General features: G+C 39.9%; 1 non-coding gene across 1 annotated transcript; it reads left to right on the forward strand.

The window, feature by feature from the left end:
• The first annotated feature begins 14,358 nt into the window (after positions 1 to 14,358).
• LOC141638952 (small nucleolar RNA R71) lies at positions 14,359 to 14,465 on the forward strand. The gene has a single exon (XR_012542313.1). It is a non-coding gene; the product is annotated as a small nucleolar RNA R71 (small nucleolar RNA).
• Positions 14,466 to 14,780: the final 315 nt, after the last annotated feature.

Consider the following 14,780-nt stretch of genomic DNA (forward strand, 5'->3'; position numbering starts at 1 on the left):
TCCCTTGAGACCGGCGATTCCTCAGGGACTTAATCGTCATTTAAGCCCTTAGTAAACCCTAATTTATATACCTAATCCCCACTATAAATACCCCATTAGGCTAATTAGAAGATCATGTTCTTCTTAGCAATCTCTAGTGTAGTTAATATCAATCAAATCTCTCTTTAATCTTGTAATCAACATTTAATCAAGTTTTAATACAAATTTCATTTCCTTAATCTCTCTTTGGTTCATATTTCATTTTGGGTAATTGAAGATTATTTGGGTTATTATTGGGAGATTGACAACCTTCCAATCAATCATCAAGTACTTCTATTATTTTTTGCTTTATTATTGGAATCATTAGTAGGTATAGTTCTCTTAATCCCTTTTTAATTATTGTTAATTATCTTCATTTATTCATCATGTTTTACTTTGTAGGTGTGATTGACAACCTTGCTAGCATATTCAACATGATAATGAGTGAGTAGTTCCTTAGCTAGGGTTAATGGGTAATTAGGGGAAACCAACATGGGGGATGATTCATGCTTAAATTAATATGTTTTCATAGTTTATTTGCTTGCTTGTTGTGATCTCAACTTATGCACATGTTATGTTTGATGAAATGCGAGCCTATGAATCCTTGCATTTTTTACCTGATACCGTCGTTTTGTATCAAAATTAAATTTATAAATCCGAACTAAAACTATAGCTAGTGATAGTAAGGGTCGAACCACAAAGAGACAAGATTAATTTTGTTTGCTATTTCCAGTCTATAAAAGTAACAATTAAATGGGGGGTTTGAAATTGGTTGATTCTAATGACTAATTGCTAAAAATGAAATTTCTCAACAAGATAAAAAGAAGATCGGGAACTTCGGTTCACCATGGCTAAGGTCAGGTCAAAAAGGTAGTAAAGGTCTTATAATACGGTCTCAGGGAATATGAGCAAGCCTTTTAATCAATGCTCAAATTAACCTTACGGTCTTATAATTCCCTAGAATTTCTCAAAGCTTTCGCTCAAAGGAAATTCCAAATCTAATGATAATTTAAATTACTAATCTTTCAATCTAGTAAAAGGTTTATAAAAAGACAACAAGATCGATACGGAATAATTCATGCTAACCAAATAATCCTAATTTATGCCATGGCTCACCTCATTCCCAATCAATAAAATTAGCTATGCATAATTAAAACTATAACAATTGCAAAATTAAAGACAAAGAACAAGATTGACATGATTGAAATGAATTGAAGACAAAAGACAAGAACTGAATTGCTGAAATTAAATTGGTAACCAAAGGATTGAATTAACAAGAAATCAAAGAGGAAAGAAATTGCGTAAAAGCTTACTAATTAAATGATGAATAAAGCAATCAAATTCGAGATTCGTCGTCCCTCTTTCTTGCCTCCAAACTAGATCTAAAACTGAGTTCTTCAATAATGAAAAGCATAACCTAAAATTGTAGCTGCGTTCTCCTGATAAACGATGCCAAAAGTTAATTACAAATTGGGCTTTTAAAAGTCTAACACGAAGAATTAAACCCAGCTCGCGGACTGGTCGATCGACCGGTGAGCATGGTCGATCGACTAGTAATAGCAGCACAGTAACCTCTGAAGAAATTCCCTGGTCGATCGACTGGTGATTCTGGTCGATCGACCAACTGAGCTGTGTAGAAACACCTTCTTCTCTTCAAAAACAGCCTCTTCACTCCAAGCACGCATCCCGAGGTGAGTGAGTACGAACCTCCTTCTTCCAAGCTTCCTTGAAGTTGCCTCCGGAGGACGATTTAGGCTTAATTTAGCTCACTTTCACTCATTCCTACAATAAATCATAGAAAATGCAAAGTAAACCGTTTCGGGAGAAATAATAGCTTAAAGCTAACAAATACGCATGGAAATACGTGCCAAAACTGCAAATAAAGTGTATAGAATATGCACGTATCAAATCTCCCCAAACCAAATCTTGCTTGTCCCCAAGCAAGCACTATGACCCATATAAAAACCTAATGGAAAGGAGTAAATCTCAGAGCTAGCTACAAGTCAATTCCAAACCGTTTAATGCACATTATCAACTACCGCAAAGCTCAAAGCAAGTGAACAAATTTATGTATATTATAGAATTAAATCGGGCGTTCGACCTTGCAAGACTCATAAATTCGGACTCTCCCGGGTCACTCTTCCCTCAGCAAAGCAAATGGTAAGAAAATATGTAGAAGAGAGGGAAGAAAATACAGACTCTCACCTAGACTGCGACCGACAAAACATGTATGCTTGACTAGTATGAATAATGAATCTAGCTACCGTACACACGCATAACCACCGTCAAGAACTATTACATGCCGAACTATTGCAAGATTTGGATATGTGGGGCTAAGTGGGAAAGAAAGGGCAAAACAAGTATGGAAATGTGAAGGTAAGAGCCAAGCTAGTACCTAATAAACCATCAAAAACCGTATCCCGTTCCTCCAACTCGAAATATAAACCATGCCTTTAAAAGACTAGGCAACACAATATCCCAAAACAAACACCTCCAATTCATGAAATAAGCACATGAGGCGTGTTCTCAATTCAACCAAATTATTATTTTTTTCAAATTTCTTATTATTATTTTTTCTTTCTTTCTTTTCATTCTTTTTTTTTTCAACTTCTGAGCTGTGGTCGATCGACCAGTGATGGCAGTCGATCGACCACCCTGTGCATTCCAGTGCTCTCTGCCCAGGTGAACATCCTCTTTTTTTTTTCATTTTTCTGAGTTTTTTTCTTTCTTTCTTTTCCTCTCCTGAATTTCTCCTTTGTTTTTCTTCAGGCTGACACTCCTGCAATTCCTCCACTTCTCATAAATACTCACTCCAACATTACAAAAACGAAAAAAAACTGCTTATAATTCGACAAATTCTTCTACTACTTCCTAGCTTGGCACAATGGTGGGTTAAGTATGGGATGTAGTTAAGGGCAACTGGCAGATATGGCTTATAGTGGAGTTAATGGGGTAAAATGAGAAAGGGGAAGATGCAATAGTTCTCAAAACATGCAATACCGACCACAAACCAATGCGTATAGCCAATAAGTAATCAAAACTCATACACGTGCAAAACATGAAATGACGGGAGTACTACTCTCAATCCTAAATTAACCGGTCATGAGTGACACCAGTTTATAAAGCTCTATATCTCAGAAAGTATAAGTAGTTTGCCAAAAGTAATGAGTCAAGTCTAATAACCCGAAGTGAATTCCATAACAAAATTTGAGAAATCACTTTTAATTCTCGCTAAGCAGCTGTGAAAAGGCAAGGAATGGCGTATTTGACTAATAGTGCAATGTCATCATTAATAAACTCCAATCCGACTCAACTATATGCAAAAGTAAACGTGATATTTTTGATTTTTTTATGAATTTTTCAATTTTTTCTTTGTTTTTTTTTGAAATAACAGAAATGCAAGCTAAAATGCAGTAAACGTGTGACTGAAATGCAATAAAAACAAATGCAGATGCAAAAGACATATGCAAATACCCTCCCCAAACCAAAACGCACAATGCCCCCATTGTGCTCAGCAGCAAATCACCAGCAGTCACAACAATATAGGGAGGAATAAAAGCAACAACAAAAGAAAGGGAAGCTAATAAAGAAGGTTCGGAAACTCACAAAAGACGACCTCCCCAAACCAGTCAAAAACGGGAAGGTCACAAGCATCTAATCGCCACCGTCGTACTCGTCACCACTAGACTCATCCGACCCTGAGTTATCCTCCTCTTCCGCCTCAGCAGTAGCGGCAGTGGCTCTCTTGGAAGTGGAGGCAGCAACAGTAGTAGTAGGAGGAGGTCTCCTGGCAGGCGGAGGGTACCCACCCACCGGGGGAACAAAGTAGGAAGGGTGAGTCCAGGCACCCTGTGGGAGCATCTCCGTCCGAGCTAACTCCTCGTAGACTGGGTACAGGGCTAGTGCCGTGTCTAACCTGTGTTGGTCAAAGCTCCTGCACAAATCACCCATCACACGTGACATTGCCCTTTGGTCCATGACCGCAGGGATAACCAAAGGAGGAGGGGGACGGAAAGTGGCCGGGTAACCGGTGGAAGCAGGAGTGGAGGAAGAGGGTGCCTGTGAAGAGGAGGCACGAGCTCTCCTCGAGGTGCTAGCATTAGTCGTGCCCGCCCTAATAGGGAGCTTGTAGCTAGGCAAGGGCGGGCGAGCTGCCCCCTGAACAGTGGTAAGAGGCAGGATAGGAGGGAGGCCAGGGACAGAGATGGGGTCGCAGATGAAAGAGTCAATCTTCCACCGACTCCGTCTATCGACCCACTTCACAGACCTCGCGTATACAAGGTCCATGAAACGTAGGTCAGGGTCAATGGGGGCCTCCTCTCGAGGGAAAAGTAGAACTAGACGGTTGGCGATACGTGTCACCAACCCGCCACAAGCAATAGTGGTCAAAGTGCCCTCACTAACAGTCTGAAAGTGAGCGGCTGTCAAATAAGCGATGTTATAGATAAGGGCTATCCGACTTTCAATGTTCAGATAGCCCGCCAAGATAGACAACTCAATGTTATTCACATTATTTGACTCTTTACGGCCGAAAATGGTATTACCCATTAGCCGTAGAAAATAGCGAAAAGGGGGCAAGTGGACGGAAGTGCCCGTCCTCCTTGGCCCGTTCCAGTCACTAATGCAAGACCACATGACTTGGTGAATATCAGAAGTGTCCGAGGTGTTACCCTCGAAATAAAGACCCAAAGATCCAGCAAAGTTGGCTAATGTTAGGGAGTAGTTGACATTGAATAGCCAAAAAGAAATGCAAGGGCTACTCCTGTCGGCTTCAAAAGAAGCCTGGTCAAAAGCATAGGACGAGAAAAACTCAAGGGTCAAAATGTAATAAGTGAACTCAGCCATGTCCACTAGACCCGTCATTCCTGTCCCATTTAGCAGGGACACAACAGACTCATAACAGCCTAATTTCTCTAAAGTAGGTTTGTGAAGAAATCGAGACTTTCATTTTCGGGACAAAAAGAGCGAACTTTGCGCGCTGAGTAAAATTTGAAAAAATAACCTGCGGATAGTCAGGTAGACTATCCGAAGTTGCCTCGATCATCAGTGGCGGACCCCGCGGCCGCTTGGCAGCGCCCTAGCTAGACTGCCCATCAAACATATGCTCCTTTCCCTTTGACATTATTGTTACCTGCAAACAACACATTAGCAACAAGTTTCCCAAAACAATGATAATTTATGAAAACCCGAAACAAAATCAGAAATTGAAGACGGAATTAGGGTTTCGACAATTTGGGGGAAACGGCATTAAACACCTCCTAGTTGCTAATTTGTTTCGAAAATCAAGGGGGAAAGGGTAGAACAAGCAATTAAAGCATAAAAACGACAAGAAATCAGTCCCCAAAATCGATTATCCCAAATCGATTTTTTTCATCTCAAAGGAATAATGCTCGAAAATTTGGCATGAAACTTCAGTAAAATCGAAAATAAAGCATGGAAATAAGATTAGAGACATACCTTGAAGATTTAAGCAAGAAAAATCGAGATGAAGGGATGGATTAGCAAGGAAATCTCGAAAAAGGGGAAGAAATAGGGTTTGCTTTTGAGTTTTCTGAGTTTGTGAAAGTGTAAGAATGAATGAATGAGAAAATAAAGAAAGACTCCCTTATTAAAATGCAACTGCGGACTCGCTGTTTGTGGTCGATCGACCACCACGACACGATCGATCGACCGATCTTTCCCTTAAATAGCTTCTGGACTTTTCTCTTCAGTCGATCGACTGAGTAACACGGTCGATCAACTACAAACGCTGGCAATTAAACTCAAAATCGTCAAAAACTCAAATTGCCACTTCAATTTCCCGTTCTTCTCGCATGAACATTCAGTAAATCACCTGCGCACTTTGCATAGAATAATCACCTGCACAAATTTTCAAAGGCGCGTATTCTTCGAACCAAGAAATTGCGAATTAAAAGGAAACAAGCTAAAGGTCCTAATGCAAAATAAATGAAATAAAACTGTAAAGATCCTAATTACAAAAGTTTACAAGCCGGGTTGCCTCCCGGTTAGCGCTGGTTTAAGAGGTCCCGCACGACCTTTTTACCTCAATTTGCATCATCCGATAACGGGTCGAAGTACAATACCTCGTCTTTCCCAACAAACTCATCTGTTCCGTGATAATGCTTCACATATTGGCCATTAACTTTGAACCTTTCTCCAACAGAGGTCTCCAATTCAATCGATCCGAACTTTTGTAATCTTTGTGGTTGTATAGGGGCAGTCCACTGGATTTCACTTACCAGAAATAAACGGATACGAGCGTTAAAAAGAAGTACCTTATGGCCAATATGGAACTCGCACTTGATGATTCTCTTGTCGCGCCAGCGCTTTGTCTTCTCCTTGTAGATCCTAGCATTGTCATAGGCCAGCAGCCTAAATTCCTCCAGCTCATTCCGCTGTGTCATGCGTTTCTCACACGAGAGGTTAGGATCCAAATTTAAATCACATATAGCCCACCAAGATTTACGCTCCAACTCAACAAGTAAATGACATGTCTTACCATAAATCAATCGGTATGGTGACATCCCGATTGGCGTCTTAAACTCGGTTCTATAAGCCCATAAGACATCATCTAATTTAAGACTCCAATCTTTCCGTGATTTAGAAACAACTTTAGCTAAGACTTCTTTCAATTCTCTGTTAGAAATCTCAACCTGACCACTAGTTTGGGGATAATACCCCAAACCTCTACGATGTTGGACACCGAATTTAGTCAATAAAGCACTAAGTTGTTTCTCTTTAAAATGCATTCCACCATCGCTAATGACAACCTTAGGGACACCAAAACAAGGGAAAATAATCTTTTTAAACAGTTTAATCACGACCTTTGCATCGCAATGGGGAGTAGCAATAGCTTCCACCCATTTGGACACATAATCTACAGCTACGAGGATATATTTATTACCTTGACTGCTCGGAAAAGGTCCTTGATAATCAATGCCCCAGACATCGAAAATCTCAACCTCAAGAATGCCTACCTGTGGCATCTCATGTCTCTTGGAAATATTCCCTGATCTTTGACAAGCGTCGCACTCAGCAACAAAATTGCGACTATCTGCATGCAAAGTTGGCCAATAGAAACCAGATTGGAGTACCTTTGCCACAGTCCGGGACGGACCATGGTGACCACCATAGGCAGAAGAGTGGCAAGCTTCTAGGATATCCTTCACCTCCCATTGAGGCACACATCTCCGGATAAGACCATCTGCGCATTCCTTGAAAACATAAGGATCATCCCAAAAGTATTGTCTAGCATCATAAGTGAACCCCTTCTTCTGCGCCATGAAAGCTCGGGTGGTATCCTACCGTCACAAACAAAGTTAGCAAAATCAAGCAAACCACGGAGGTGGATAAGACCCTGAAGTAGTAATAGCTAACAGACTCTCATCAGGAAAAGAATCATTAATAGGTAACGAATCCTCCCTTTCTGTCAGCCACCACATTCTCTACTCCTTTCTTATCTCTGATCTCCAAATCAAACTCCTGCAAAAGGAGTATCCACCTCAAAAGCCTCGGTTTCGCATCCTTCTTGAGAAAGAGAGTCTTTGCCACGCATGGTCGTATAAATAGTAACCTTAGAACCTAACAAATAAGACCAGAAATTTGTCTAAGGCAAAAACTACGACTAGAAACTCTTTCTCGGTGGTATAATAGTTGACTTGAGCCTCATCCGAGTTCGGCTCGCATAGTATATGGCATTCAAAGCTTTATTCCTCCATTTGTCCCAAAAGCGCACCGATCGCATAGTCGTGGCATCACACATAATCTCGAATGGGAGATCCCAATCAGTGGTAATGAATGATAGGTGCGAAACTAGAGCCTCCTTTAACTTTGTTAAAAGTCGAAAGACACTCATTAGTAAACTCAAAGACAGCATCCTTAAGGAGAAATTATGTAAGTGGTTTAGCAATTTTTGAAAAATTCTTAATGAAACGTCGATAGAAACCAGCGTGACCAAGGAAACTCCTCACTCCTTTAACATTCACGGGAGGAGGCAATTGCTCAATCACCTGCACTTTTGCTTTGTCAACATGTATACCTTTATCGAAATCGATGCCCTAACACAACTCCCTCATTGACCATAAACCGACACTTTTCCCAGTTTAAAACAAGATTAACATCAATACAACGCCGCATGACTTTATCAAGATTAGCTAAACAACGATCAAAGTCATTACCATAAACCGAGAAATCATCCATAAATACCTCCATAATGTTCTCTATGTAATCAGAAAAAATCCCCATCATGCACCCTCGAAGGTAGTGGGCGTTACACAATCTGAAAGGCATTCGTGCGATATGCAAAAAACGCCCTATGGACGAGGTAAAAGTGGTCTTACTCGATCATCAGGATGAATAGGGATCCGAAAGAACTCTGAATATCCGTCTAGAAAACAGAAAAATTTGTTAGAAGCAAGTCTTTCAGTCATTTGGTCAACAAATGGGAGAGGGAAATGGTCTTTCTTGGTGGCGGCATTCAATTGTCTATAATCAATGCACATCCGCCACCCTGTCACAACTCGTGTTGGTATTAATTCATTTTTCTCATTTTTAACCACGGTAGTCCCTTATTTCTTCGGGACTACCTGAACTGGGCTAACCCACTTGGAGTTGGCAACTGTATAAATAATACCTGCATCGAGTAGTTTCATCACCTCGGCCATAACAACTTCCTGCATCTTTGGGTTCAACTTGCGTTGACCCTGTCTGTAAGGCTTGTGGCCTTCCTCCAGCTCTATCCTATGCATACAAACATCAAGGCTGATGTCCTTAATGTCATCCAAATAGTAACCTAAAGCCTTCCTGTTTTTCTTAAGCACACACATCAAAGCAGACAGCTGGTCATCATTAAGCTTAGCACTAACAATAGCTGGGTACTACTCCGTATCATCTAGAAAAACATACTTAAGATTAGGAGGAAGTGGCTTACGCTCTGGCACTTTTACCTCTACAGCATAGACATAATCAGTTTCAATGGTATAGCAAGTGTTCACCAAATTCTCGTTGGCCAGGCTCAAGAGCATCTCATCTTCTTCCTCATGTGAGCTCGTAGCTTTCCATTGAGGCTACCAATGCACCTGGCTCCTCAGCATTCTCCGCTATATTTCCTGCACACTAATCTGAACCAGTTAGATCAGCTAAGGGATCCTTGGCTAAGTATTCCCTCCAATTATAACTAACAGCCATGTCAACAATATCAATGGAATAACCCGTATCATCGTCAGCAGGTTCAGCCGCCTTACGAGCAAGACTGAACTCAATGGTGTCATCCCCTACCTCTAAGGTAATGATTCCGCGTTTGACATCTATTACAGCCCCAGCTGTATGTAAAAATGGTCTACCTAAAATAATAATTGTCCTCAATGTCCAAAACAACGAAATCGACAGGAATAAAAAACTTACCCACTCGAACGGGTACATCCTCTAGAACTCCTATAGGTCTCTGAGTCGATCTATTTGCCATTTGAACGGTAATATCGGTCACCTTGAGTCTACCAATATTTAACCTTTCGCAAAGAGAATACGGCATGACACTGTGTAGACACCTCAAAATGTCTACCTAGCCTTAAGGGTACCCGATGATGAGGCCAAAAACCAAATGACTAGATGGAAATTGACAATATTAATAATTAACGGCTCTTTACGCTTATTTACTGAAAAACTTTTATAATGGCACCAAACCAGCTCAAAGCCTTTCATTTCCTTTATTTTTTTTTGGTGAAATGTGAGTGTGTATATTATATATCAAAACCAATATATCAATTACAGCTTATGTGACAAAAAATTATCAGCTGCTAACACTAAACCAGCTTACATCTCAAAGATTAACCGACTAAAGTCCTAAAAACTTCAGACAATCAAGTCTAGCCATGACTAGCGCCTGCCCAAGCTTAAGCTTGATCCTCCCCTTTGCAGTTTCTTCAATCTGTTTCATTACTTTCTGTGTCCGAGGATATGGACCAATTCACACGAGCATTATTCCTTTGAGTCCAAATAGCATAGTGATAAGCATTCGGGATGAACCATTGTTTTCCTGAATGAATCGGTAACACTTGCAAGCCAAGTGACTGACAGTAGGCATATTACTTCCAATCCAATTCTCAAGGAGGTGCTTGACTCCTAGAGAATAAGTGATCAATAGTTTAGGCATCTTGTCACATAAAAGGCAACGATCATCGAAAGATCCAATTTTATGCAGTTTCTCTTTGGTCCATTAACCAGGAGATTAAAGAATGTTTGGGGTATTCATTTCACGGCATAACCGATTGCCATGGTTGGGTTCGGGTAGGCTTAAGCCAATCATAGCCTCTTCTAATGGAATATCCCCGAGGGTGAGAGATCCAAGAACCATCCACAAACCCATCCTTCAATTTTTCTTTGACCTTGCAGATATGTTTCCACACCCATGTTGCATCATTTGGAGGGCATAGTCATGCCGATCTTTGTCTTTCAGGTGCACATCATGCACCCATCTCGATCCAAAGCCGTCTCGACTTTGTATAGATCCAATCAACTAATTTGCCAACATTGCAATGCTCCAAACTTGCTTTCTTAATGCCAAGTCCACCTTCTGTTTTGTCATAGTAACCTTGTCCCACGCAACTAGAGGCACTCTATGATAGTCCTGGACTGCTTTGTCCCATAGGTAGTTCTGCAAATAGCCTCTATTCGTTTGATGACACTTTTAGGAATAATAAAGAGTTGAGCCCAGTAATTGTAGAGTGTATTAAGGACTGAATTAATGAGAACAACTCTACCAGAGTAAGATAACTTCTTTGCACCCAGTCCCCTTATTTTTGAAACCATCTTCTCGGTTACCAAAGTCTTTCTTGGATAGTCTACCGGTTTGGATTTTACACCGAATGGCATCTTTGCCTTCCTTAAAAACGTCACCGATTTAATACCTTCCTTAAGATCCTCATTCATACCATTGAAGAAAACGATTTGGAGCTATTCATAGTGAGTCAAAGCCTTTCAAATTGCAAACTTTAATTTCACTGAAATGGACAATTATATTTTCAAGCTATAGAGTAATGGTCCTCAAATGGTGAAAAGCAAGGGGGATATCATCCCCTGCCTAAACGGAAGTAGGGTTTATATTATATAGTGGCCTTAAAGGTGCTAATGAAATGTTGGGTTTGTCAAACTCAAACATCATTTGCTCTACAAAACAAGTAGGTCCAAGAAGTTAAGGCAATCCACCTTATTTAATAGAATAGAAAAGGGAGACGGACATTTTATGACTGTCCTTGAGTACATGAATTATATATGCTGGTTAATGATTCATCTTATAGGATTAGTGATAATATTAATTAGGATTAATTGAGATAAAAAGTGAGATCATGGGATAAGAAAAGATAAAGAATGTGAGCACATGAGTTAAAAACAACAAAAAGAGGTTTATTGTGCATAGACTCGGCATCGCTATTACCACATGCAATCATAATTATTTGCAAGCTGTACAACGTAAACACGATAGAGACTCACCAATTCAAACTCTATCTTATCACTCCGGATCTAAGTCAATTTCAGGGAATGGTTCCGAGTTAGTATAAATAGCACAGCAACAAACCAATTTGAATAACGGGATCAGAGGGAACGAGCCTTCCAACCACACAAAAGAATAACCAGACTAACACAATAGCTACGCAACACAATAATTTTCTCATAAGATAAGCAATTCTACTCTAGCCATATACTCTGAATATCATTCAAATGGTAAATATACTTCGATTCTCATATCGAATAACAACTTCTATTCAACTCCTTTAGGACAGTTTTCAAAATTTCTTTACCATAACAAACATTTTAGTACCCTCCAAATCTTCCATAAATAAAATCGGGAGCAAGGCTCCACATATTGAAGTATTTGAAGCTCTTATTTTTCCTTCCACCCAACCTGATATTGCTAACAACACATGGATTGTGATCTAGTAAGCCCCTCGGGTAGAAGTGAGCGACCATTTCGGGAATGTCAATTAGTCATTATTAATGAGAAATCTATCTAACCTACTACATTTCCTGTGTCCAGCATCTTGTTTATTTCCTTTCATTTCCTTTAATTTCACTTAGACAATTATATTTTCAAGCTATAGAGTAATGGTCCTCAAATGGTATATCATCCGCCTAAAACGGATCGGGTTTATATTATAGTGGCCTTAAATGTGCTAATTAAGTTGGGTTTGTGTACTCACGAACAAGTAGGTCCAAGAAGTCAAGGCAATCCACCTTATTTAATAGAGAAAGGGAGACGTATGACTGTATGAGTACATGCGTGTATATATGCTGGTTAATTGAGATAAAAAGTGAGATCATGGGATAAGAAAAGATAAAGAATGTGAGCACATGAGTTAAAAACAACAAAAAGAGGTTTATTGTGCATAGACTCGGCATCGCTATTACCACATGCAATCATAATTATTTGCAAGCTGTACAACGTAAACACGATAGAGACTCACCAATTCAAACTCTATCTTATCACTCCGGATCTAAGTCAATTTCTGGTTCCGAGTTAGTATAAATAGCACAGCAACAAACCAATTACGGGATCAGAGGGAACGAGCCATACACACAAAAGAATAACCAGACGAACACAATACTACGCAACACAATAATTTTCTCATAAGATCAGCAATTCTACTCTCACATATACTCTTATATCGTCTCAAATATACTCTCAAACATATTCTCCCAGTTTTAAATCAAATCATACAAATAAATCATGTTTCATATAAAGATAAAAGCCTAATAATTTGATCGAAATCGTTAATATCAAACATCCAGGATTCGCAAAGATGGGATCAAAAAGTTTTTCTTTACTCTTTCTTTTTATTTAATTCTTTTATTTTGCCTTTTTATTTATTTTCTCTATTTATTGTATATAAACTAACTCATTTAACTTGTCTTTGTATATAATTTGTATCGTTTTTTTATTCTTTTGTTAAATTTCGTCAAATATATAATATTATAAATAAATAAAAGAGATTTTTCCATGTTTTGAGGAGTGGCGGATCGGAGTCCCATTCTTTTCCGTTAACTTATTTTTGTATGTTTTTTATAAAAACCTCTTGGCGACTCCCTTAACTTATTCACAAAGGAGCCATTCCAAATCACAAAGGGCCATTCCAATTACCTGGTTACCTATAGTGCAAGGAATTGAAAAACTACCCAGGTCCTTTAATTTGGGTGGTATATTAATTTGCGAAAGAGCATTGCATTCTTCCACAAAAGCAACATTACCATCATCACGAAAATTTCTCTTACGATTTAAAATGTCTTTCATAAATTTAGCGTAAGAGGGTACTTGGGTAATTAGATCGATGAAAGGAATCGTTACCTCGAGATTCGGACCATCTCCAAAAACTTACCAAACTTGCGCTCAGTTTAGTATTCTTTAAACGCTCGGATACGGATCGCAACACAACCGTAAGATCGGTAACCTTAAATTCGGGCCGCCGTAAGTTTAAAACCTCCGTCAAATCATCAATAAGTGTAGAATCATGCAAACTAGTTGACGGATTTGCATCCTCGCATGGAATCGATCGATCGACCATTAGTCTGATCGATCGACGATCTGGCTGGCGTGAGCAGTTCTGGGACGAAACCTCTTCGTCGGGAATCTCGATCGATCGACTGACAATGTTGGTCGATCGACTGCTTATGCTGGGTGTGAATAGTTTCTGATCAGAAACTTTTTCATCTGACGCTCCAGTCGATCGACTGATAGTAGTGGTCGATCGACCAGAGGTACTAGCAATTGTGCTCGTTTTTGCACCAGAAATTAAACTAGCTTCTTCATCATTTCCCGAGTCTCCTCTTGGCTTGTCGGGACCTTCATAAGAGAGGCCACTTCTGAGATTAATGGCATTGATCGTTTCAATTGGCCCTTCACATTTGCTTGAAGAATTGGCGACTTGCTTAGCCTCTATATTCTCCAAGTGCTTCACAAAATTCTTTGAGGACTCAATCCCGGCTGCTTCTATATTCGCCACTTGAACCAAAAGAGTTTGGACCATTTCTCTCAATTTCGCGGTCTCATCTGAATTATGGACATGAATTTCAACTCTTTCCTTGGAAGCTTCAGAGGCCTCGAGCTTCTCGAGACGGGCAGTAATAGAAGTAATGAGTGTCACAACGGTACTCATTTCATCACTTTACTTTCGTGAATTTCCACGTGAACTCCCAAACTCAGCTCTATGGGCCGCCATCTCCTCAATAGTGTTCCAACCTCTATTCTGACCGGTATTGTTTTGGAACCTGCCATTCGCAGCTGCGTCCAGGATGACCTTGTAATCATCATATAAAGCATTATAAAATAAGTTGCAAAGATACCACTGCTGGAAACCATGGTGAGGGACAGCTCGGACCAAACTTTTGAAACGTCCCCATGCTTCACAAAAGCCCTCATCAACTCCTTGCTGGAAATTTGTAATTTTACTTCTCAAGGTATGAGTCTTTGAAAGTGGGAAGTACTTCTTGTAGAAGGCTAATGCTAGAGATGTCCAATCTGTGAGTCCAGCTGCTACCCTATCAAGGTAGCGGTACCAATCTCGCGCCGAATCCTTCAAGGAGTATAAGAACATCACCCCCTTTACTTCATCTTGAGTCACCCCAGCCGGTATAGGTATGGAACAGCAGTAGTCTGTGAAAATTTCCATATGCTTCAAGGGGTCCTCATCTGGTAGACCAACAAACTGATTCTGCTCCACTAAATCGATATAAGAGGAACGAAATTCAAAGTTACCGGTAGTAGGGGTAGGTAA

Source organism: Silene latifolia, unplaced genomic scaffold (assembly GCF_048544455.1).
Source record: "Silene latifolia isolate original U9 population unplaced genomic scaffold, ASM4854445v1 scaffold_239, whole genome shotgun sequence".
Lineage (NCBI taxonomy): Eukaryota > Viridiplantae > Streptophyta > Magnoliopsida > Caryophyllales > Caryophyllaceae > Silene > Silene latifolia.